Raw genomic sequence first — 27092 nt, forward strand, 5'->3', positions numbered from 1 at the left:
TGATCCAAACCAGAAAAACCCAGGATGTGTTCAACAAGTATGTGAAAAATGCGAAGGTATGTGCCTGATGAGGGCAAATCCCAGACCTATCCCAGACATAACTTGCGTTACCCTCTAAAACATTGTTCGAAACCAGGTTTAATTGACTGTTTTAGTGTGGTACCACTTTGCTACGCGATCCAATGCAAAAAAGCACTCACTCAGATCAACATGTACGTTAAAACTGCGAAAGTATGACCGTGATGAGGGCAAATCCCAGGCCTAACCTTGACCTAACATGCGTTATCCTCTAAGATATTGATCGAAACCAGGATTAATCGACTGTTTCAGTGTGGTACTACATTACTACGTGATCCAAACCAGAAAAAGCCAGGGATCTGTTCAACAAGTATGTGAAAAATGCGAAAGTATGACGCTGATGAGGGCAAATCCCAGGCCTAACCTAGACCTAACATGCGTTGTCCTCTAAAATATAGATGGAAACCAGGTTTAATGGACTGTTTCAGTGTGGTACCACATTACTACGTGATCCAAACCAGAAAAAGCCCAGAATCTGGCCATCTAGTATGAGAAATATGCGAACGTACGAGCCCGAAGAGAGCAAATGCCAGACCTAACCTACACCTAACATGAATTATTCTATAAAATATTAATCGAAACCAGGTTTAATGGTCTGTTTCAGTGTGGTACCACATTACTACGTGATCCAAACCAGAAAAACCCAGGATGTGTTCAACAAGTATGTGAAAAATGCGAAGGTATGAGCCTGATGAGGGCAGATCCCAGACCTATCCCAGACCTAACTTGCGTTATCCTCTAAAATATTGATCGAAACCAGGTTTAATGGTCTGTTTTAGTGTGGTACCACTTTGCTACGCGATCCAATGCAAAAAAAACACTCACTCAGCTCAACATGTATGTTAAAACTGCGAAAGTATGACCGTGATGAGGGCAAATCCCAGGCCTAACCTTGACCTAACATGCATTATCCTCTAAGATATTGATCGAAACCAGGATTAATCGACTGTTTCAGTGTGGTACCACATTACTACGTGATCCAATCCAGAAAAAGCTCAGGATCTCTTCAACAAGCATGTGAAAAACGCGAAAGTATGAGCCTGATGAGGGCAAATCCCAGACCTATCCCAGACATAAATTGCGTTATCCTCTAAAACATTGTTCGAAACCAGGTTTAAGTGACAGTTTTAGTGTGGTTCCACTTTGCTACGCGATCCAATGCAGAAAAAACACTCGCTCAGGTCAACATGTATGTTAAAACTGCGAAAGTATGACCCTGATGAGGGCAAATCCCAGGCCTAACCTAGGCCTAACATGAATTATTCTCTAAAATATTGATCGAAACCAGGGTTAATGGACTGTTTCAGTGTGGTACCACATTACTACGTGATCCAATCCAGAAAAAGCCCAGGATCTCTTCAACAAGTATGCGAAAAACGCGAAAGTATGAGCCTGATGGGCGCAAATCCCAGACCTATCCCAGACATAACTTGCGTTATCCTCTAAGACATTGTTCGAAACCAGGTTTAATTGACTGTTTTAGTGTGGTACCACTTTGCTACGCGATCCAATGCAAAAAAAACACTCACTGAGGTCAACATGTATGTTAAAACTGCGAAAGTATGACCCTGATGAGGGCAAATCCCAGGCCTAACCTAGACCTAACATGCGTTATCCTCTAAAATATTGATCGAAACCAGGTTTAATGGTCTGTTTCAGTGTAGTACCACATTCCTACGTGATCCAAACCAGAAAAACCCAGGATGTGTTCAACAAGTATGTGAAAAATGCGAAGGTATGAGCCTGATGAGGGCAGATCCCAGACCTATCCCAGATCTAACTTGCGTTATCCTCTAAAATATTGATCGAAACCAGGTTTAATGGTCTGTTTCAGTGTGGTACCACATTACTACGTGATCCAAACCAGAAAAACCCAGGATGTGTTCAACAAGTATGTGAAAAATGCGAAGGTATGTGCCTGATGAGGGCAAATCCCAGACCTATCCCAGACATAACTTGCGTTACCCTCTAAAACATTGTTCGAAACCAGGTTTAATTGACTGTTTTAGTGTGGTACCACTTTGCTACGCGATCCAATGCAAAAAAAACACTCACCCAGATCAACATGTACGTTAAAACTGCGAAAGTATGACCGTGATGAGGGCAAATCCCAGGCCTAACCTTGACCTAACATGCGTTATCCTCTAAGATATTGATCGAAACCAGGATTAATCGACTGTTTCAGTGTGGTACCACATTACTACGTGACCCAAACCAGAAAAAGCCAGGGATCTGTTCAACAGGTATGTGAAAAACGCGAAAATATGACCCTGATGAGTGCAAATCCCCGACCTGTCCCAGACCTAACTTGCGTTACCCTCTAAAACATTGTTCGAAACCAGGTTTAATTGACTGTTTTAGTGTGGTACCACTTTGCTACGCGATCCAATGCAAAAAAAACACTCACTCAGATCAACATGTACGTTAAAACTGCGAAAGTATGACCGTGATGAGGGCAAATCCCAGGCCTAACCTTGACCTAACATGCGTTATCCTCTAAGATATTGATCGAAACCAGGATTAATCGACTGTTTCAGTGTGGTACCACATTACTACGTGATCCAAACCAGAAAAACCCAGGATGTGTTCAACAAGTATGTGAAAAATGCGAAGGTATGAGCCTGATGAGGGCAGATCCCAGGCCTAACCTAGACCGAACATGCGTTATCCTCAAGAGTATTGATGGAAAACAGGTTTAATCGACAGTTTCAGTGTGGTACCACTTTGCTACGCAATCCAATGCAAACAAAACACTCACTGAGGTCAACATGTATGTTAAAACTGCGAAAGTATGACCCTGATGAGGGCAAATCCCAGGCCTAACCTAGACCTAACATGCGTTATCCTCTAAAATATTGATCGAAACCAGGTTTAATGGTCTGTTTCAGTGTGGTACCACATTACTACGTGATCCAATCCAGAAAAAGCCCAGGATCTCTTCAACAAGTATGTGAAGAATGCGAAAGTATGAGTCTGATGTGGGCCAATCCCAGGCCTAACCTAGACATAACATGCGCTATCCTCTAAAATATTGATCGAAACCAGGTTTAATTGACTGTTTTAGTGTGGTACCACTTTGCTACGCGATCCAATGCAAAAAAAACACTCACTCAGCTCAACATGTATGTTAAAACTGCGAAAGTATGACCGTGATGAGGGCAAATCCCAGGCCTAACCTTGACCTAACATGCGTAATCCTCTAAGATATTGATCGACACCAGGATTAATCGACTGTTTCAGTGTGGTACCACACTACTACGTGATCCAATCCAGAAAAAGCCCAGGATCTCTTCAACAAGTATGCGAAAAACGCGAAAGTATGAGCCTGATGAGGGCAGATCACAGACCTATCCCAGATCTAACTTGCGTTATCCTCTAAAATATTGATCGAAACCAGGTTAAATGGTCAGTTACAGTGTGGTACCACATTACTACGTGATCCAAACCAGAAAAGCCCAGGATGTGTTCAACAAGTATCTGAAAAATGCGAAGGTATCAGCCTGATGTGGGCAAATCCTAGACCTATCCCAGACATAACTTGCGTTATCCTCTAAAACATTGTTCGAAACCAGGATTAATTGACAGTTTTAGTGTGGTTCCACTTTGCTACGCGATCCAATGCAGAAAAAACACTCGCTCAGGTCAACATGTATGTAAAAACTGCGAAAGTATGACCCTGATGAGGGCAAATCCCAGGCCTAACCTAGACCTAACATGCGTTATCCTCTAAAATATTGATCGAAACCAGGTTTAATGGTCTGTTTCAGTGTAGTACCACATTACTACGTGATCCAAACCAGAAAAACCCAGGATGTGTTCAACAAGTATGTGAATAATGCGAAGGTATGAGCCTGATGAGGGCAGATCACAGACCTATCCCAGATCTAACTTGCGAAATCCTCTAAAATATTGATCGAAACCAGGTTTAATGGTCTGTTTCAGTGTGGTACCACATTACTACGTGATCCAAACCAGAAAAACCCAGGATGTGTTCAACAAGTATGTGAAAAATGCGAAGGTATGTGCCTGATGAGGGCAAATCCCAGACCTATCCCAGACATAACTTGCGTTACCCTCTAAAACATTGTTCGAAACCAGGTTTAATTGACTGTTTTAGTGTGGTACCACTTTGCTACGCGATCCAATGCAAAAAAGCACTCACTCAGATCAACATGTACGTTAAAACTGCGAAAGTATGACCGTGATGAGGGCAAATCCCAGGCCTAACCTTGACCTAACATGCGTTATCCTCTAAGATATTGATCGAAACCAGGATTAATCGACTGTTTCAGTGTGGTACTACATTACTACGTGATCCAAACCAGAAAAATCCAGGGATCTGTTCAACAAGTATGTGAAAAATGCGAAAGTATGACGCTGATGAGGGCAAATCCCAGGCCTAACCTAGACCTAACATGCGTTGTCCTCTAAAATATAGATGGAAACCAGGTTTAATGGACTGTTTCAGTGTGGTACCACATTACTACGTGATCCAAACCAGAAAAAGCCCAGAATCTGGCCATCTAGTATGAGAAATATGCGAACGTACGAGCCCGAAGAGAGCAAATGCCAGACCTAACCTACACCTAACATGAATTATTCTATAAGATATTAATCGAAACCAGGTTTAATGGTCTGTTTCAGTGTGGTACCACATTACTACGTGATCCAAACCAGAAAAACCCAGGATGTGTTCAACAAGTATGTGAAAAATGCGAAGGTATGAGCCTGATGAGGGCAGATCCCAGACCTATCCCAGACCTAACTTGCGTTATCCTCTAAAATATTGATCGAAACCAGGTTTAATGGTCCGTTTTAGTGTGGTACCACTTTGCTACGCGATCCAATGCAAAAAAAACACTCACTCAGCTCAACATGTATGTTAAAACTGCGAAAGTATGACCGTGATGAGGGCAAATCCCAGGCCTAACCTTGACCTAACATGCATTATCCTCTAAGATATTGATCGAAACCAGGATTAATCGACTGTTTCAGTGTGGTACCACATTACTACGTGATGCAAACCAGAAAAACCCAGGATGTGTTCAACAAGTATGTGAAAAATGCGAAGGTATGTGCCTGATGTGGGCAAATCCCAGACCTATCCCAGACATAACTTGCGTTACCCTCTAAAACATTGTTCGAAACCAGGTTTAATTGACTGTTTTAGTGTGGTACCACTTTGCTACGCGATCCAATGCAAAAAAAACACTCACTCAGATCAACATGTATGTTAAAACTGCGAAAGTATGACCGTGATGATGGCAAATCCCAGGCCTAACCTTGACCTAACATGCGTTATCCTCTAAGATATTGATCGAAACCAGGATTAATCGACTGTTTCAGTGTGGTACCACATTACTACGTGATCCAAACCAGAAAAAGCCAGGTATCTGTTCAACAGGTATGTGAAAAACGCGAAAATATGACCCTGATGAGGGCTAATCCCAGGCCTAACATATACCTATAATGCGTTATCCTCAAAAATATTGATCGAAACCAGGTTAAATGGTCTGTTTCAGTGTGGTACCACATTACTACGCGATCCAAACCAGAAAAGCCCAGGATGTGTTCAACAAGTATGTGAAAAATGCGAAGGTATGAGCCTGATGTGGGCAAATCCCAGACCTATCCCAGACATAACTTGCGTTATCCTCTAAAACATTGTTCGAAACCAGGTTTAATTGACTGTTTTAGTGTGGTACCACTTTGCTACACGATCCAATGCACAAAAAACACTCACTCAGGTCAACATGTATGTTAAAACTGCGAAAGTATGACCGTGATGATGGCAAATCCCAGGCCTAACCTTGACCTAACATGCGTTATCCTCTAGGATATTGATCGAAACAAGGATTAATCGACTGTTTCAGTGTGGTACCACATTACTACGTGATCCAAACCAGAAAAAGCCAGGGGTATGTGCAACAAGTATGTGAAAAACGCGAAAATATGACCCTGATGAGGGCAAATCCCAGACCTATCCCTGACATAACTTACGTTATCCTCTATAACATTGTTCGAAACCAGGTTTAATTGACTGTTTTAGTGTGGTACCACTTTGCTACGCGATCCAATGCAAAAAAAACACTCACTCAGGTCAACATGTATGTTAAAACTGCGAAGGTATGAGCCTGATGTGGGCAAATCCCAGACCTATCCCAGACCTAACTTGCGTTATCCTCTAAAATATTGATCGAAACGAGGGTTAATCGACTGTTTCAGTGTGGTACCACATTACTACGTCATCCAAACCAGAAAAAACCCAGGATCTGTTCAACAAGTATGTGAAGAATGCGAAAGTATGAGTCTGATGTGGGCCAATCCCAGGACTAACCTAGACATAACATGCGCTATCCTCTAAAATATTGATCGAAACCAGGTTTAATGGACTGTTTCAGTGTGGTACCACATTACTACGTGATCCAATCCAGAAAAAGCTCAGGATCTCTTCAACAAGCATGTGAAAAACGCGAAAGTATGAGCCTGATGAGGGCAAATCCCAGACCTATCCCAGACATAACTTGCGTTATCCTCTAAAACATTGTTCGAAACCAGGTTTAATTGACAGTTTTAGTGTGGTTCCACTTTGCTACGCGACCCAATGCAGAAAAAACACTCGCTCAGGTCAACATGTATGTTAAAACTGCGAAAGTATGACCCTGATGAGGGCAAATCCCAGGCCTAACCTAGGCCTAACATGAATTATTCTCTAAAATATTGATCGAAACCAGGGTTAATGGACTGTTTCAGTGTGGTACCACATTACTACGTGATCCAATCCAGAAAAAGCCCAGGATCTCTTCAACAAGTATGCGAAAAACGCGAAAGTATGAGCCTGATGAGCGCAAATCCCAGACCTATCCCAGACATAACTTGCGTTATCCTCTAAGACATTGTTCGAAACCAGGTTTAATTGACTGTTTTAGTGTGGTACCACTTTTCTACGCGATCCAATGCAAAAAAACACTCACTCAGATCAACATGTACGTTAAAACTGCGAAAGTATGACCGTGATGAGGGCAAATCCCAGGCCTAACCTTGACCTAGCATGCGTTATCCTCTAAGATATTGATCGAAACCAGGATTAATCGACTGTTTCAGTGTGGTACCACATTACTACGTGACCCAAACCAGAAAAAGCCAGGGATCTGTTCAACAGGTATGTGAAAAACGCGAAAATATGACCCTGATGAGTGCAAATCCCCGACCTGTCCCAGACCTAACTTGCGTTACCCTCTAAAACATTGTTCGAAACCAGGTTTAATTGACTGTTTTAGTGTGGTACCACTTTGCTACGCGATCCAATGCAAAAAAAACACTCACTCAGCTCAACATGTATGTTAAAACTGCGAAAGTATGACCCTGATGAGGGCAAATCCCAGGCCTAACCTAGACCTAACATGCGTTATCCTCTAAAATATTGATCGAAACCAGGTTTAATGGTCTGTTTCAGTGTGGTACCACATTACTACGTGATCCAATCCAGAAAAAGCCCAGGATCTCTTCAACAAGTATGCGAAAAACGCGAAAGTATGAGCCGGATGAGGGCAAATCCCAGACCTATCCCAGACATAACTTGCGTTATCCTCTAAGACATTGTTCGAAACCAGGTTTAATTGACTGTTTTAGTGTGGTACCACTTTGCTACGCGATCCAATGCAAAAAAAACACTCACTGAGGTCAACATGTATGTTAAAACTGCGAAAGTATGACGGTGATGAGGGCAAATCCCAGGCCTAACCTTGACCTAACATGCGTAATCCTCTAAGATATTGATCGACACCAGGATTAATCGACTGTTTCAGTGTGGTACCACATTACTACGTGATCCAATCCAGAAAAAGCCCAGGATCTCTTCAACAAGTATGCGAAAAACGCGAAAGTATGAGCCTGATGAGGGCAGCTCACAGACCTATCCCAGATCTAACTTGCGTTATCCTCTAAAATATTGATCGAAACCAGGTTAAATGGTCAGTTACAGTGTGGTACCACATTACTACGTGATCCAAACCAGAAAAGCCCAGGATGTGTTCAACAAGTATCTGAAAAATGCGAAGGTATCAGCCTGATGTGGGCAAATCCCAGACCTATCCCAGACATAACTTGCGTTATCCTCTAAAACATTGTTCGAAACCAGGTTTAATTGACAGTTTTAGTGTGGTTCCACTTTGCTACGCGATCCAATGCAGAAAAAACACTCGCTCAGGTCAACATGTATGTTAAAACTGCGAAAGTATGACCCTGATGAGGGCAAATCCCAGGCCTAACCTAGACCTAACATGCGTTATCCTCTAAAATATTGATCGAAACCAGGTTTAATGGTCTGTTTCAGTGTAGTAACACATTACTACGTGATCCATACCAGAAGAACCCAGGATGTGTTCAACAAGTATGTGAAAAATGTGAAGGTATGAGCCTGATGAGGGCAGATCACAGACCTATCCCAGATCTAACTTGCGTTATCCTCTAAAATATTGATCGAAACCAGGTTTAATGGTCTGTTTCAGTGTGGTACCACATTACTACGTGATCCAAACCAGAAAAACCCAGGATGTGTTCAACAAGTATGTGAAAAATGCGAAGGTATGTGCCTGATGAGGGCAAATCCCAGACCTATCCCAGACATAACTTGCGTTACCCTCTAAAACATTGTTCGAAACCAGGTTTAATTGACTGTTTTAGTGTGGTACCACTTTGCTACGCGATCCAATGCAAAAAAAACACTCACTCAGATCAACATGTACGTTAAAACTGCGAAAGTATGACCGTGATGAGGGCAAATCCCAGACCTAACCTAGACCTAACGTGTGTTATCCTCTAAAATATTAATCGAAACCAGGTTTAATTGACTGTTTCAGTGTGGTACCACATTACTACCTGATCCAAACCAGAAAAAACCCAGGATATGTTCAACAAGTATGTGAAAAACGCGAAAGTATGAGCCTGATGAGGGAAAATCCCAGACCTATCCCAGACATAACTTGCGTTATCCTATAAAATATTGATCGAATCCAGTTTTAATGGACAGTTTTAGTGTGGTGCCACATTACTACGTGATGCAATGCAGAAAAAACCCTCGATCAGGTCAACATGTATGTTAAAACTGCGAAAGTATGACCCTGATGAGGGCAAATCCCAGACCTAACCTAGACCTAACGTGTGTTATCCTCTAAAATATTAATCGAAACCAGGTTTAATTGACTGTTTCAGTGTGGTACCACACTACTACGTGATCCAGACCAGTGAAAGCCCAGAATCTGGCCAACAAGTTTGAGTAACATGCGAGAGTATGACGCTGATGAGGGCAAATCCCAGGCCTAACCTAGACCTAACATGCGTTATCCTCTAAAATATTGATCGATACCAGGGTTAATCGACTGTTTCAGAGTGGTACTACATTACTACGTGATCCAAACCAGAAAAAGCCAGGGATCTGTTCAACAAGTATGTGAAAAATGCGAAAGTATGACGCTGATGAGGGCAAATCCCAGGCCTAACCTAGACCTAACATGCGTTATCCTCTAAAATATTGATCGATACCAGGGTTAATCGACTATTTCTGTGTGGTACCACATTACTACGTGATCCAAACCAGAAAAAACCCAGGATCTGTTCAACAAGTATGTGAAAAACGCGAAAGTATGAGCCTGATGAGGGCAAATCCCAGACCTATCCCAGACATAACTTGCGTTATCCTATAAAATATTGATCGAATCCAGTTTTAATGGACAGTTTTAGTGTGGTGCCACATTACTACGTGATGCAATGCAGAAAAAACCCTCGATCAGGTCAACATGTATGTTAAAACTGCGAAAGTATGACCCTGATGAGGGCAAATCCCAGACCTAACCTAGACCTAACGTGTGTTATCCTCTAAAATATTAATCGAAACCAGGTTTAATTGACTGTTTCAGTGTGGTACCACACTACTACGTGATCCAGACCAGTGAAAGCCCAGAATCTGGCCAACAAGTTTGAGTAACATGCGAGAGTATGACCCAGATGAGGGCAAATCCTAGACCAAATCGAGACCTAACATGCGTTATCCTCAAAAATATTGATCGATACTAGGGTTAATCGACTATTTCTGTGTGGTACCACATTACTACGTGATCCAAACTAGAAAAAACCCAGGATCTGTTCAACAAGTATGTGAAAAATGCGAAAATATGACCATGATGAGGGCAAATCCCAGACCTATCCCAGACCTAACTTGCGTTATCTTCTAAAATATTTATCAAGACCATGTTTAATTGACTGTTTCAGTGTTGTTTCACATTACTACGTGATCCAAACCAGAAAAAAACCCAGGATCTCTTCAACAAGCATGTGAAAAACGCGAAAGTATGAGCCTGATGAGTGCAAATCCCAGACATGTCCCGGACCTAACTTTTGTTATCCTATAAAATATTGATCGAAAGCAGGTTTAATTGACTGTATCTGTGTGGTACCACTTTACGACGTGATCCACAGCAGAGAAAACCATCGATCATGTCAATATGTATGTTAAAACTGCGTAAGTATGACCCTGATGTGGGCAAATCCCCACCTAACCTAGACCTAACGTGTGTTATCCTCCAAAATATTAATCGAAATCAGGTTTAATGGTCTGTTTCAGCGTGGTACCACATTACTACGTGATCGAAACCAGAAAAAAACCAGGATCTGTTCAAGAAGTATGTGAAGAATGCGAAAGTATGAAGCTGATGAGGGCAAATCCTAGACCTAACCTAGATCTAACATGTGTTATCCTGTAAAATATTGACGGAAACCAGGTTTAATTGACAGTTTCAGTGTGGTACCACATTACTACGTGATCCAATCCAGAAAAGCCCAGGATCAGTTCAACAAGTATGTGAAGAATGCAAAAGTATGAGTCTGATGAGGGAAAATCCCTGGCCTAACCTAGACATAACATGCGTTATCCTCTAAAATATTGATCGAAACCAGGTTTAATCGACTGTTTCAGTGTGGTACCACATTACTACGAGAAAGAAAACAGAAAAAACCCAGGATCTGTTCAACAAGTATGCGAAGAATGCGAAAGTATGAGCCTGATGAGGGAAAATCCCAGGCCTGACCTAGACCTAACATGCGTTATCCACTAAAATATTAATCGAAACCAGGTTTAATTGACTGTTTCAGTGTGGTACCACATTACTACCTGATCCAAACCAGAAAAAACCCAGGATATGTTCAACAAGTATGTGAAGAATGCGAAAGTACGAGTCTGATGAGGGAAAATACCTGGCCTAACCTAGTCCTAACGTGCGTTATCCTCTAAAATATTGATCGTACCCAGGGTTAATTGACTGTTTCAGTGTGGTACCACATTACTACGTGGTCCAAACCAGAAAAAGCCCAGGATCTCTTCAACAAGTATGTGAAAAACGCGAAAGTATGAGCCTGATGAGGGCAAATCCTAGACTTAACCCAGACCTAACGGGCGTTATCCTCTAAAATATTGATCGAAATCAGGTTTAATGGACTGTTTCAGTGTGGTACCACATTACTACGTGGTCCAAACCAGAAAAAACCCAGGATCTGTTCAAGAAGTATGTGAAGAATGCGAAAGTACGAGTCTGATGAGGGAAAATTCCTGGCCTAACCGAGTCCTAAAGTTCGTTATCCTCTAAAATATTGATCGTAACCAGGATTAATTGACTGTTTCAGTGTGGTACCACATTACTACGTGTTCCAATCCAGAAAAAGCCCAGGATCTAGCCATCAAGAATGAGAAATATGCGAAAGTATGAGCCTGATGAGGGCAAATCCCAGACCTATCCCAGACATGACTTGCGTTATCCTATAAAATATTTATCAAGACCATGTTTAATTGACTGTTTCAGTGTGGTACCACATTACTACGTGGTCCAAACCAGAAAAAGCCCAGGATCTCTTCAACAAGTATGTGAAAAACGCGAAAGTATGAGCCTGATGAGGGCAAATCCTAGACTTAACCCAGACCTAACGTGCGTTATCCTCTAAAATATTGATCGAAATCAGGTTTAATGGACTGTTTCAGTGTGGTACCACATTACTACGTGATCCAAACCAGAAAAAACCCAGGATCTGTTCAAGAAGTATGTGAAGAATGCGAAAGTACGAGTCTGATGAGGGAAAATTCCTGGCCTAACCGAGTCCTAAAGTTCGTTATCCTCTAAAATATTGATTGTAACCAGGATTAATTGACTGTTTCAGTGTGGTACCACATTACTACGTGATCCAATCCAGAAAAAGCCCAGGATCTAGCCATCAAGAATGAGAAATATGCGAAAGTATGAGCCTGATGAGGGCAAATCCCAGACCTATCCCAGACATGACTTGCGTTATCCTATAAAATATTTATCAAGACCATGTTTAATTGACTGTTTCAGTGTGGTACCACATTACTACGTGATCCAAACCAGAAAAAACCCAGCATCTGTTCAAGAAGTATGTGAAGAGTGCGAAAGTATGAGTCTGATGAGGGAAAATTCGTGGCCTGACCTAGTCCTACCGTGCGTTATCCTCTAAAATATTGATCGTAACCAGGATTAATTGACTGTTTCAGTGTGGTACCACAATACTACGTGATCCAAACCAGAAAAAGCCCAGGATCTCGTCAACTAGTATGTGAAGAATGCGAAAGTATGAGTCTGATGAGGGAAAATCCCTGGCTTAACCTAGACATAACATGCGTTATCCTCTAAAATATTGATCGAAACCAGGTTTAATCGACTGTTTCAGTGTGGTACCACATTACTACGTGAAAGAAAACAGAAAAAACCCAGGATCTGTTCAACAAGTATGTTAAGAATGCGAAAGTATGAGTCTGATGAGGGAAAATCCCAGGCCTAACCTAGACCTAACATGCGTTATCCACTAAAATATTAATCGAAACCAGGTTTAATTGACTGTTTCAGTGTGGTACCACATTACTACGTGATCCAAACCAGAAAAAAACCCAGAATATGTTCAACAAATATGTGAAAAACGCGAAAGTATGAGCCTGATGAGGGCAAATCCCAGACCTAACCCAGACCTAACGTGCGTTATCCTATAAAATATTTATCAAGACCATGTTTAATTGACTGTTTCAGTGTGGTACCACATTACTACGTGATCCAAACCAGAAAAAACCCAGGATCTGTCCAAGAAGTATGTGAAGAATGCAAAAGTATGAGTCTGATGTGGGAAAATTCCTGGCCTAACCTAGTCCTAGAGATCGTTATCCTCTAAAATATTGATCGTAACCAGGATTAATTGACTGTTTCAGTGTGGTACCACATTACTACGTGATCCAATGCAGAAAAAACCCTGGCTCAGGTCAATATGTATGTTAAAACTGCGAAGGGATGACCATGATGAGGGAAAATCCCAGGCCTAACCTAGACCTAACATGCGTTATCCACTAAAATATTAATCGAAACCAGGTTTAATTGACTGTTTCAGTGTGGTACCACATTACTACGTGATCCAAACCAGAAAAAACCCAGGATATGTTCAACAAATATGTGAAAAACGCGAAAGTATGAGCCTGATGAGGACAAATCCTAGACCTAACCCAGACCTAACGTGCGTTATCCTCTAAAATAGTGATCGAAATCAGGTATAATGGACTGTTTCAGTGTGGTACCACATTACTACGTGATCCAAACCAGAAAAAACCCAGGATCTGTTCAAGAAGTATGTGAAGAATGCGAAAGTATGTGTCTGATGTGGGAAAATTCCTGGCCTAACCTAGTCCTAGAGTTCGTTAGCCTCTAAAATATTGATCGTAACCAGGATTAATTGACTGTTTCAGTGTGGTACCACATTACTACGTGATCCAAACCATAAAAAGCCCAGGATCTCTTCAACAAGTTTGTGAAAAACGAGAAAGTATGAGCCTGATGAGGGCAAATCCTCGACCTATCCCAGACATAACTTGCGTTATCCTCTAAAATATTTATCGAAACCAGGTTTAATTGACTGTTTTAGTGTGGTACCACTATGCTATGTGATCCAAAGCAGAAAAAACCCAGGATCTGTTCAAGAAGTATGTGAAGAGTGCGAAAGTATGTGTCTGATGTGGGAAAATTTCTGGCCTAACCTAGTCCTAGAGTTCGTTATCCTCTAAAATATTGACCGTAACCAGGATTAATTGACTGCTTTAGCGTGGTACCACTTTACTACGTGATCCAATGCAGAAAAAACCCTCGATCAGGTCAACATGTATGTTAAAACTGCGAAAGGATGACCCTGATGAGGGCAAATTCCTTGCCTAAGCTAGACCTAACATGCGTTATCCTCTAAAATATTGATCGAAGCCACGTTTAATTGACAGTTTCAGTGTGGTACCACATTACTACGTGATCCAATCCAGAAAAAGCCCAGGATCTAGCCAACAAGAATGAGAAATATGCGAAAGTATGAGCCTGATGAGGGCAAATCCCAGACCTATCCCAGACATAACTTGCGTTATCCTATAAAATATTGATCGAATCCTGTTTTAATGGACAGTTTTAGTGTGGTACCACTTTACTACGCGATCCAATGCAGAAAAAAACCTCGATCAGGTCAACATGTATGTTAAAACTGCGAAAGTATGACCCTGATGAGGGCAAATCCCAGACCTAACCTAGACCTAACGTGTGTTATCCTCTAAAATATTAATCGAAATCAGGTTTAATGGCCTGTTTTAGTGTGGTACCATATTACTACGTGATCCAAAGCAGAGAAAACTCTCGCTCAGGTCAATATGTATGTTAAAACTGCGAAAGGATGACCCTGATGAGGGCAAATCCCCAGCCTAAGCTAGACCTAACATGCGTTATCCTCTAAAATATTGATGGAAACCAGGTTCAGTTGACTGTCTCAGTGTGGTACCACATTACTACGTGATCCAAACCAGAAGAAACCCAGGATCTGTTCAACAAGTATGTGAAAAACGCGAAAGTATGAGCCTGATGAGGGCAAATCCCAGACCTAACCTAGACCTAACATGTGTTATCCTCTAAAATATTTATCAAGACCATGTTTAATTGACTGTTTAAGTGTGGTTCCACATTACTACGTGATCCAAACCAGAAAAAACCTAGTATCTGTTCAACAAGTATGTGAAAAACGCGAAAGTATGAGCCTGATGAGGGCAAATCCCAGACCTATCCCAGACATAACTTTTTTTTTTTTTTTTTTTTTTTTTGTCGTGGGGAAAATCTTCGAAAGACTCCCTCCCACCTCCTTGGGGAGAGGTGGGAGGGGTGTGTGGGATTCCCCGCGCCCGTACAACGACAGGCGCGGGACCTACCCACTAAAAACCCCACGGTGACCCTTCGGCACGCTTTGGGAGGATACCGGGAATCGCTCGAAGCATTCTTCCGGTATCCTCCCCGTGCCCGCGCTTTCGCGCCCATCCCCCGGGGGGACAATCGGTCCCCCCAGTAGACACACTGCCTCATAGCGGCTGGACGGGGCCACTCCATCCCGCCGCTATCCGTCCCGGGGCCGCGTTTAGTGGCGGCTGCGAGCCCCAACTCGCAACCGCCCGCGACCCCGTTTCCACCCCCCGGCGACCGGGCGTTCATGGCCGCACCAGACCGCCGAGGGTGCCTCCCCTTGCGTCGGACCGGTAGGGGGAGGCACTCCTACCCCCAACCGGTCCGACCCTGCGCCGCCTGGCGGGAGGAGGGTCCCCTCAGGGCACCCCTCCCAGCCTAGGTCATCCGCCACGCCGAGGCGGCCGCCCGCGACGCCTCGCGACCGGGCGACGACCTCGGGCCACCGCACGAGCGCGAGCTTCAGCGCGCCGCTGAAGCTCGCGCTCCCTCCCCGCGGCCTCCTTCTGCAACATTACGTTCTCGCAGAAGGAGGCCACGGCCCTCCACTTCTCCTCGCTGCCGAGCATGGCGCGCACCACGCCCGGCAGCGAGACATCCCGCCCGACGACGCCGACCAGGACACGGCGCTCCCCCTCCCACGCGGGGCATACCTCCAGGGTATGATCCGCCGTGTCCTGCTCAGCGTCGCAGAAGCAGCAACGCGCCGTCGGCTCCTTCCCTATCCGGCACAGGTATCTTCCGAAGCTGCCATGCCCGGAAAATACCTGTGCCAGCCGGTAGGTGAGGCTGCCATGGCCTCTGTCCAGCCACTCCTTCAGGAGTGGCCGAACAGCCCCGACAGTCCGGTGCCCCGCGGTTGGCAGAGCCAGCCGCTCCTGCCACGCGAGCAACACGGACTGCCGGGCCTGGCGCTTCAAATCGCCCCAAGCAGGTTCCTGCCCGCCCGGGACCGCCCCCACCCCCGCGCGACGGTCGACGCGGTGCCGGTACATCGCCGCGTGCGACCGCGCGAGCAGGTCCATGGGCGGCATCCCCGCTAGAACCGTCGCCGCCTCATGTGACATGGTCCGATACCCGCGGACGACCCTGAGCGCCATGCGCCTCTGCACCCGACGCAGCATAGTCATGCTGCGCCGGGAGGCAGCCAGGTCGTCCGCCCAGACGGGGGCCCCGTATAGGGCCACCGACTGGACCATTGCCACATAGAGGCGACGAACTCGGCCCGCCGGGCCCCCCAGGTTGGGCAGGATCCGGCCCAGAGCCGCAACCATCCTTTCGAACCGGGGGACCAGGCAGCGGAAATGCTTCTCGAAACGCCAGTGGCTATCGAGGATCAGCCCCAGATACCTGATCTGGGGCTTCACCTCGATGTCAGCCCCACCCACCCGAATCAGAGGGGGTGGCGGATCCTGCCGAGGTGAATGAAACGCAATCACCTCGGTCTTATGGACCGCCACCGTCATCCCCATCCCCCTGATCCGGTCGACGACGCGTTGCGACCCCTCCTCCGCGCGACGCATGGCCCTCCCCCAGTGCGCCCCGACGGCCAGCACCAGTGTGTCATCCGCATAACACACCGTGCTGACGCCGTCGGGGAGGCCGGCCCGCAACACCGAGTCGTACGCGATGTTCCACAGGAGTGGCCCGAGGACCGACCCCTGCGGAACACCGCAGTACACCTCCCTCCGCATATCACCATCCCGGCCCGGATACTCGATCCACCTGCCGCGGAGATAATCCCCGACGACCGCCCTGAGACAAGGGGGGACTCGATGATATTCGAGCCCCCTCCTTATCCCTTCCCAGGGGAGGGTGTTAAAGGCATTGGCAATATCCTAGGATATTGCCAATGCCACCCCTCCCCGGGAGACGGCCGCCTCCGAGAGGGCCCTCACACGACCTATCGCGTCGATAGTCGATCGGCCCCCCCGGAAACCGAACTGGCAGTCGGCCAGACCGGGATCACCCCGCGACAGGTGCTCGACGAGGCGGGCAGCAATCACACGCTCGAAGAGCTTGCCCACCTCGTCGAGGAGACAAATGGGCCGGTATGCGGAGGGAGACTCCGCGGGCCGACCCTCCTTCCGGAGGAGGACCATCCTCGCCACCTTCCAACTGGGGGGGAATCGCCCGTCCCTCAGGCAGCGGTCGAACAACCGCCTGAGGTCGGCCCCAAGGACGCCCTGGGTCAAGACCCAAACCCGGCCGGGCACACCATCCGGACCCGGGGCCGTGTTACGAACCCCGAGCCGTCTGATGGCCGCTGCCAGCTCCTCCTGCGTGACCCCCAGCTCGGCCGTCCACACCACTGGGACAGCCGCCGCCGCCGGAGGACGCGGTCCCCTCTCCCCAATTGGGAAGAGTGTATTGACCACGTCCTCCAGCAGCCGGGGGTCAAGACCCTCGGTGACGGGTGGCGCCCACGGGCGGAGCTTATTCAGCACCACCTTATATGGGCGCCCCCATGGATCGTCATCAAGGGTCTGGAGGAGCTCCTTCCATGCCCGGGTCTTGGCCCGTTTGATGGCGACCAGCAGAGCCATCCGCGACATGCGGTATGCCTTATACAGATCATCTGCCCTCGCTCGCGCCACGCTATCGTCTCTCCATAGACGACGGCGCGCGCGGTGTACTGGCGTCGGGCGCGGACAATCGCGACTCGCAACTCCGCGATCGCGTCCGACCACCAGTACACCGCCCGGCGAGGAGAAGCCCGCCCGACCCGAGGCATCGCCGCGTCGCAAATACCCGCGACCAATGCTCCGAGCCGGGCGACCTCCTCCTCTATGCTCGGCAACTCGGCCGCTCCCTGCGGCCAAGTTGCAGCGAGGGCAGCTGCCATCAGGGCGTCCTTGTCCAGGCGCCGAAGCGCCCAGCGGCGTGGTGGCGTGCCACGCAGGCGGCCGTGTCGGGATGCACTCGCGGCGGCAGAGACCTCCATCCGGATGTACCGGTGATCGGAGAGTGTCTCTGCCCCCGCGACCACGTGCCAACCCGACACCATGCGCACGGCGTTGGGGGTCGCGAATCCAACATCCACGATGGACCCCCCATATCGCCGCACGCATGTGTGCTCCGACCCCCGGTTCAATACCCGGAGGTCGAGCCCCGCTGCCCAATCGCCCAGGATCCCGCCGCGAACGGAGGTCCTGGGGGATCCCCAAGCCACCGACTTGGCATTAAAATCCCCCAGGACCAGCACCGGCCGGGCCGCGTAGCGCTGCACGCATGCCGCGACCTCGGCCAGGTACAGCTCGAACGCAGCGTGACCGCTACGGGGCGAAATGTAGCACCCCACCACAGCGACTCCCCCCCAGTCCACGGCGACGAATCCCCGACCGCGCTCCAACAAGGAGAACGGTGGGGACCCGTCGCCCCCTCCCCATACCGTCGCCACCAAGCCGTCCGCGTCGCCCACCCAATGAGGGTGATCAGGGACGCGGTACGGCTCGGCGGCGACCGCCAGGCCAACCCCCCACTCCGCGAGGACTTGGGACATCAAGTCCTGTGCCGCGCGGCAGTGGTTGAGGTTGGCCTGGAGGAGGAGGCGGGGCGGCATTAATTAATGGCCGCGCCAGCCTCCTCCCGGCCGTCCGTCCCCGTAGCACCGTCCACCTCCATGGAGGACGATGCCACCGCCCTCGGCACCGGAGCCGGTGCAGCCCGCCTCTTCCTCTCCTTCCGGGAGGGGGGGGGAGCACTTCTTGTTGTTGGGAGCACTTCTTGTTGTTGGGAGCACACAGCGGGCAGTGGGGGGCCGCCGAGCACTGGCTCGCACGGTGCTCTTTGGCACCGCAGCGGTAACACTGACCGCTGCGGTCCACCGGCGAGGTGCACCACTGCCTCACGTGCCGCAATTCGAGGCAGCGGTGACACTGGAGCGGGCGCGGCGCGAGGATTTCCACTCGCGCCGAAACCCACCCCACCAACACCCTCCCGGATTCCGCCACATTACGGGCGGCGGAGAGGGGGCACCGGGCCCACACCGACCCGAGGCCGGAGGGCGACCTGGACAGGTCCTCCACAGGACAGTCCCCCGCCCTTGCAAGGGCACGGGACACATCCTGTGCGCTGACCGAGTCGTCCAGCCCACAAACGCGCATCTCCGTGCGCTTCGTGGGCCGGGCGACCCGGACACCTCGCTCGCCCAGCTGCTCCCGGAGCCTCTGGGCGAGACGATCCGCCTTCGCGCCGCCTTCTGCACCGGGGATCTCCAGCAAGAGACCCCCGGTCACGGCCCTCTTCGCCCTCACGGAGGCGATGCCCAGCTCTTCCAGGGAGATATTCTCCCTGGCGAGCCGCATCGCCTCCGCGAGGGTCAGGTCGCCCCCCTGCGCAACGGTCAGCGTCACCGCTGCCGTTTTTGGGGGACGACCTGGTCGTGCCTTCCCGACCTTCGCGGCCTTCACCTTGGCCGCCGGCGGCGGAGGCGGAGGCTGCGGTTGCGAGACCTTCCTCGCCGCCCGCTTCGCCTTCCGCCCCACCACCTCACTCCACGCCAGCCCCCCATGGGAGGGTGCTGTGGAGGACGCGACCACCGCGACCACGGGTACACCACCCCCCTTGGGGGTCGCGACCCGGGGCCCTGGTGCCGCAACGCTGGGCGGAGCCTTCACTCCGCCCTTCTTTGCCTTCCCCGACTGTACCGGAACAGGTCGGGGAGGCACCGCCTTCCTGCTGACCGCTCTTCCGGCGAGGAGCTCCTCCCGGAAGGCGGCCAGCTTGCCATCCATCATGTCCCCAATCCTCCTCAGAAGATCGTCTTCTGAGGAGGACGGGGACTTCTTCACGGGCGGAGTGCGGGTGGAGGGGCCCGCGGTGCCCCGCACCACTGCCGCCGCACTCCGCTTATTTACCACCGCCGAGGGACGCGGCGGTGGAGGAGGAGGGAGGATGGGAGGGAGGGCCGCGCTGTTCCACAGCGCCTCTGCCCTCCTCCTCCCCTGTCGCTCCTCCTCCAACAGGAGCTGCAGACGGGCGTTCCGCCCTCTGAGCTCCCGCGCCGCCTCCCTCATTTCCTCCGCCGCGGCCTTCAGGGCCTCCGCGCCACCGCTTTTCTGCCCCTTAAAGGCGCAGGCAGCGGCGACTTTCTCCACCCGCCTCAGGGACGAGGAGATCCTCTCCGATATCTCCTCGGTCACCTCGTCCCTGAGGCAACTCAGCCTCACCGACGGGCTCATCGCCCCGCCCACCTCGACGACGGCCTGCCCCGCCCTCTTCCTCTTAGAGCCTATGAGGCTCCTGGTGGAGGAGGACGACGAGACTGCGTCAGTCTCGTCCTTCTCCTCCACCTTCCACGAAGCCGGGCCAGGCGCTGGAGGCGGCGCGAGCGCCGTCACTCCAGTCCCTACACCGCCTTCGTCCTCCCCCTCTGACTTACCCCGTCCCATCCCCGTTTTAATATTGAACTCCATAATATTCCCACGAGCAGGTCGGAAGAAAAGGTCCGCCCGGGCAGAGCCGCCTTACCCGGGTAAGCCTATATGCTCCGGGGGTTCGGCAGGTTCCCCGGAGGTGGTCGCTTGGGATTGGGCCTTCTCCCCCAACCATGCATCCCATCGCCGCGCACCATAGCTTAGGATTGGAGGGCGATTTTATAGAGTCGCCACACTCGTGGCCCAGGCGGTTAAGCCAAGACCCCCGTTCCTCCTGCCGTCACGTATCATTCACAAAACCAATAGGGAATTGTGAATGGGTCGTTGTGACGACCAACAGGAGGCTTACGGTGTGTGTATGACTCGGGTACCCCGGGTTCGTTAAGCCCGTACTGCAGCTGAAAGGCTGGCAGCCCCTGAGGGGATCCCAGACATAACTTGCGTTATCCTATAAAATATTGATCGAATCCAGTTTTAATGGACAGTTTTAGTGTGGTACCACTTTACTACGTGATCCAATGCAGAAAAAAACCTCGATCAGGTCAACATGTATGTTAAAACTGCGAAAGTATGACCCTGATGAGGGCAAATCCCAGACCTAACCTAGACATAACATGTGTTATCCTCTAAAATATTTATCAAGACCATGTTTAATTGACTGTTTAAGTGTGGTTCCACATTACTACGTGATCCAAAGCAGAAAACACCCTCGCTCAGGTCAACATGTATGTTAAAACTGCGAAACTATGACCCTGATGAGGGCAAATCCCAGACCTAACCTAGACCTATCATGTGTTATCCTCTAAAATATTAATCGAAACCAGGTTTAATGGTCTGTTACAGTGTGGTACCACATTACTACGTGACCGAACCTAGAAAAAACCCAGGATCTGTTCAACAAGTATGTGAAGAATGCGAAAGTATGACCCTGATGAGGGCAAATTCCCGACCTAACCTAGGCCTAACATGTGTTATCCTCTAAAATATTAATCGAAACCAGGTTTAATGGACTGTTTCAGTGTGGTACCACATTACTGCGTGATCCAACCCAGAAAAAAACCCAGGATCTGTTCATCAAGTATGAGAAATATGCGAAAGTACGAGCCTCATGAGAGCAAATCCCAGACCTAACCCAGACCTAACATGAATTATTCTCTAAAATATTGATCGAAACCAGGTTTAATTGACTGTTTCAGTGTGGTACCACTTTACTACGTGATCCAAAGCAAAAAAAACCATCGATCAGGTCAACATGTATTTTAAATCTGCGAAAGTATGACCCTGATGAGGGCAAATCCCAGACCTAACCTAGACCTATCATGTGTTATCCTCTAAAATATTAATCGAAACCAGGTTTAATGGTCTGTTACAGTGTGGTACCACATTACTACGTGATCGAACCTAGAAAAAACCCAGGATCTGTTCAAGAAGTATGTGAAGAATGCGAAGGTATGACCCTGATGAGGGCAAATCCGAGGCCTAACCTAGACCTAACATGCGTTATCCTCTAAAATATTGATCGAAACCAGGTTTAATTGACTGTTTCAGTGTGGTACCACTTTACTACGTGATCCAAAGCAAAAAAAACCATCGATCAGGTCAACATGTATTTTAAAACTGCGAAAGTATGACCCTGATGAGGGCAAATCCCAGACCTAACCTAGACCTATCATGTGTTATCCTCTAAAATATTAATCGAAACCAGGTTTAATGGTCTGTTACAGTGTGGTACCACATTACTACGTGATCGAACCTAGAAAAAACCCAGGATCTGTTCAAGAAGTATGTGAAGAATGCGAAAGTATGACCCTGATGAGGGCAAATCCCTGGCCTAACCTAGACCTAAGATGCGTTATCCTCTAAAATATTGACGGAAACCAGATTTAATTGACAGTGTCAGTGTTGTACCACATTAATACGTGATCGAATCCAGAAAAAACCCAGGATCTGTTCAACAAGTATGTGAAGAACGCGAAAGTATGAGTCTGATGAGGGAAAATCCCAGGCCTAACCTAGACCTAACATGCGATATCCTCAAAAATATTGTTCGAAACAAGGTTTAATCGACTGTTTCAGTGTGGTACCACATTACTACGTGATCCAAACCAGAAAAAAACCCAGGATCTGTTCAACAAGTATGTGAAAAACGCGAAAGTCTGAGCCTGATGAGGTCAAATCCCAGAACTTACCCAGACATAACTTGTGTTATCCTCTAAAATATTTATCAAGACCAGATTTAATTGACTGTTTCAGTGTGGTACCACATTACTACGTGATCCAAAGCAGAAAACACCCTCGCTCAGGTCAACATGTATGTTAAAACTGCGAAACTATGACCCTGATGAGGGCAAATCCCTGGCCTAACCTAGACCTAACATGCGCTATCCTCTAAAATATTGGTCGAAACCAGGTTTAATGGACTGTTTCAGTGTGGTGCCACATTAGTTCGTTAACCAAACCAGTGGAAGCCCAGGATATGATCAACAAGTATGTGAAAAACGCGAAAATATGACCCTGATGAGGTCAAATCCCAGAACTTACCCAGACCTAACATGAATTATTCTCTAAAATATTGATCGAAACCAGGTTTAATTGACTGTTTCAGTGTGGTACCACTTTACTACGTGATCCAAAGCAAAAAAAACCCTCGATCGGGTCAACATGTATGTTAAGACTGCGAAAGTATGACCCTGATGAGGGCAAAACCTAGACCTCACCTAGACCTAACATGTGTTATCCTCTAAAATATTGACGGAAACCACGTGTAATTGACAGTTTCAGTGTGGTACCACATTACTACGTGTTCCAATCCAGAAAAAGCCCAGGATCTAGCCAACAAGTATGAGAAATATGCGACAGTATGAGCCTGATGAGGGCAAATCCCCGGCCTAACCTAGACCTAAGATGCGTTATCCTCTAAAATATTTATCGAAAACAGGTTTAATGGACTGTTTCAGTGCGATACCACATTACTACGTGATCCAAACCAGTGGAAGCCCAGGATATGATCAACAAGTATGTGAAAAACGCGAAAATATGACCCTGATGAGGGCAAATCGCAGACTTAACTTGCGTTATCCTATAAAATATTGATCGAAACCAGGTTTAATTGACTGTTTCTGTTTGGTACCACTTTACTACGTGATCCAAAGCAAAAAAAACCATCGATCAGGTCAACATGTATTTTAAAACTGCGAAAGTATGACCCTGATGAGGGCAAATCCCAGACCTAACCTAGACCTATCATGTGTTATCCTCTAAAATATTAATCGAAACCTGGTTTAATGGTCTGTTACATTGTGGTACCACATTACTACGTGATCGAACCTAGAAAAAACCCAGGATCTGTTCAAGAAGTATGTGAAGAATGCGAAAGTATGACCCTGATGAGGGCAAATCCCTGGCCTAACCTAGACCTAAGATGCGTTATCCTCTAAAATATTGACGGAAACCAGATTTAATTGACAGTGTCAGTGTGGTACCACATTAATACGTGATCGAATCCAGTAAAAACCCAGGATCTGTTCAACAAGTATGTGAAGAACGCGAAAGTATGAGTCTGATGAGGGAAAATCCCAGGCCTAACCTAGACCTAACATGCGATATCCTCAAAAATATTGTTCGAAACAAGGTTTAATCGACTGTTTCAGTGTGGTACCACATTACTACGTGATCCAAACCAGAAAAAAACCCAGGATCTGTTCAACAAGTATGTGAAAAACGCGAAAGTCTGAGCCTGATGAGGTCAAATCCCAGAACTTACCCAGACATAACTTGCGTTATCCTCTAAAATATTTATCAAGACCAGGATTAATTGACTGCTTCAGTGTGGCATCACATTACTACATGATCCGAACCTGTGGAAGAAAAGGATCTGGCCAACAAGAATGAGAAGTATGCGAAAGTATGACCCTGATGATGGCAAATCCCAGAACTAATCCAGACATAACTTGCGTTATCCTCAAAAATATTGATCGAAACCAGGTTTAATTGACTGTTTCTGTGTGGTACCACATTACTACGTGTTCCAATCCAGAAAAAGCCCAGGATCTAGCCAACAAGTATGAGAAATATGCGAAAGTAAGAGCCTGACGAAAGCAAATCCCAGACCTAACCTAGACCTAACATGCGTTATCCTCAAAAATATTGACCGAAACCAGGTTTAGTGGACTCTTCCAGTGTGGTACCACATTACTGCGTGATCCAACCCAGAAAAAACCCAGGATCTGTTCAACAAGTATGTGAAAAATGCGAAAGTATGACCCTGATGAGGGCAAATCCCAGACCTATCCCAGACCTAACTTGCGTTGTCGTCTAAAATATTCATGGAAACCAGGTTTACATGAATGTGTCAGTGTGGTACCACATTACTACGTGATCCAATCCAGAAAAGGTCCAGGATCTAGCCATCAAGAATGAGAAATATGCGAAAGTAAGAGCCTGACGAAAGCAAATCCCAGACCTAACCTAGACCTAACATGCGTTATCCTCAAAAATAATGATCGAAACCAGGTTTAATCGACTGTTTCAGAGTGGTACCACGTTACTACGTGATCCAAACCAGAAAAAGCCTAGAATCTGGCCATCAAGTATGAGAAATATGCGAAAGTACGAGCCTCATGAGAGCAAATCCCAGACCTAACCCAGACCTAACATGAATTATTCTCAAAAATATTGACCGAAACCAGGTTTAGTGGACTGTTCCAGTGTGGTACCACATTACTGCGTGATCCAACCAAGAAAAAACCCAGGATCTGTTCAACAAGTATGCGAAGAATGCGAAAGTATGACCCTGATGAGGGCAAATCCCAGGCCTAACCTAGACCTAATTTGCGTTATCCTATAAAATATTGATCGAAACCAGGTTTAATTGACTGTTTCAGTGTGGTACCACTTTACTACGTGATCCAAAGCAAAAAAAACCATCGATCAGGTCAACATGTATTTTAAAACTGCGAAAGTATGACCCTGATGAGGGCAAATCCCAGACCTAACCTAGACCTATCATGTGTTATCCTCTAAAATATTAATCGAAACCAGGTTTAATGGTCTGTTACAGTGTGGTACCACATTACTACGTGATCGAACCTAGAAAAAACCCAGGATCTGTTCAAGAAGTATGTGAAGAATGCGAAAGTATGACCCTGATGAGGGCAAATCCCTGGCCTAACCTAGACCTAAGATGCGTTATCCTCTAAAATATTGATCGAAACCAGGTTTAATTGACTGTTTCAGTGTGGTACCACTTTACTACGTGATCCAAAGCAAAAAAAACCATCGATCAGGTCAACATGTATTTTAAAACTGCGAAAGTATGACCCTGATGAGGGCAAATCCCAGACCTAACCTAGACCTATCATGTGTTATCCTCTAAAATATTAATCGAAACCAGGTTTAATGGTCTGTTACAGTGTGGTACCACATTACTACGTGATCGAACCTAGAAAAAACCCAGGATCTGTTCAAGAAGTATGTGAAGAATGCGAAAGTATGACCCTGATGAGGGCAAATCCCTGGCCTAACCTAGACCTAAGATGCGTTATCCTCTAAAATATTTATCGAAACCAGGTTGAATGGACTGTTTCTGAGTGGTACCACATTAGTACGTGATCCAAACCAGAAAAAGCCTGGGATCTGCTGAACAAGTATGTGAAAAACGCGAAAATATGATCCTAATGAGGGCAAATCCCAGTCCTGTCGCAGACCTAACTTGCGTTATCCTATAAAATATTGATCGAAACCAGGTTTAATTGACTGTTTCAGGGTGGTACCACTTTACTACGTGATCCAAAGCAGAAAAAACCATCGATCAGGTCAACATGTATCTGAAAACTGCGAAAGTATGACCCTGATGAGGGCAAATCCCATACCTAACCTAGACCTAACACGTGTTATCCTCTAAAATATTCATCGAAACCGGGTTTAATTGACTGTCTCAGTGTGGTACCACATTACTACGTGATCGAAACAAGAAAAAACCCAGGATCTGTTCAAGATGTATGAGAAATATGCGAAAGTATGAGCCTGATGAGGGCAAATCCTAGACCTAACCCAGACCTAACATGCGTTATCCTCTAAAATATTTATCAAGACCAGGTTTAATTGACTGTTTCAGTGTGGTACCACATTATTACGTGATCCAAAGCAGAAAAAACCCTCGCTCATGTCAACATGTATGTTAAAACTGCGAAACTATGACCCTGATGAGGGCAAATCCCTGGCCTAACCTAGACCTAACATGCGCTATCCTCTAAAATATTGACCGAGACCAGGTTTAATGGACTGTTTCAGTGTGGTACCACATTAGATCGTGATCCAAACCAGAAAAAGCTAT

Source organism: Colletes latitarsis, chromosome 3 (assembly GCF_051014445.1).
Source record: "Colletes latitarsis isolate SP2378_abdomen chromosome 3, iyColLati1, whole genome shotgun sequence".
In the NCBI taxonomy this organism is placed as follows: domain Eukaryota; kingdom Metazoa; phylum Arthropoda; class Insecta; order Hymenoptera; family Colletidae; genus Colletes; species Colletes latitarsis.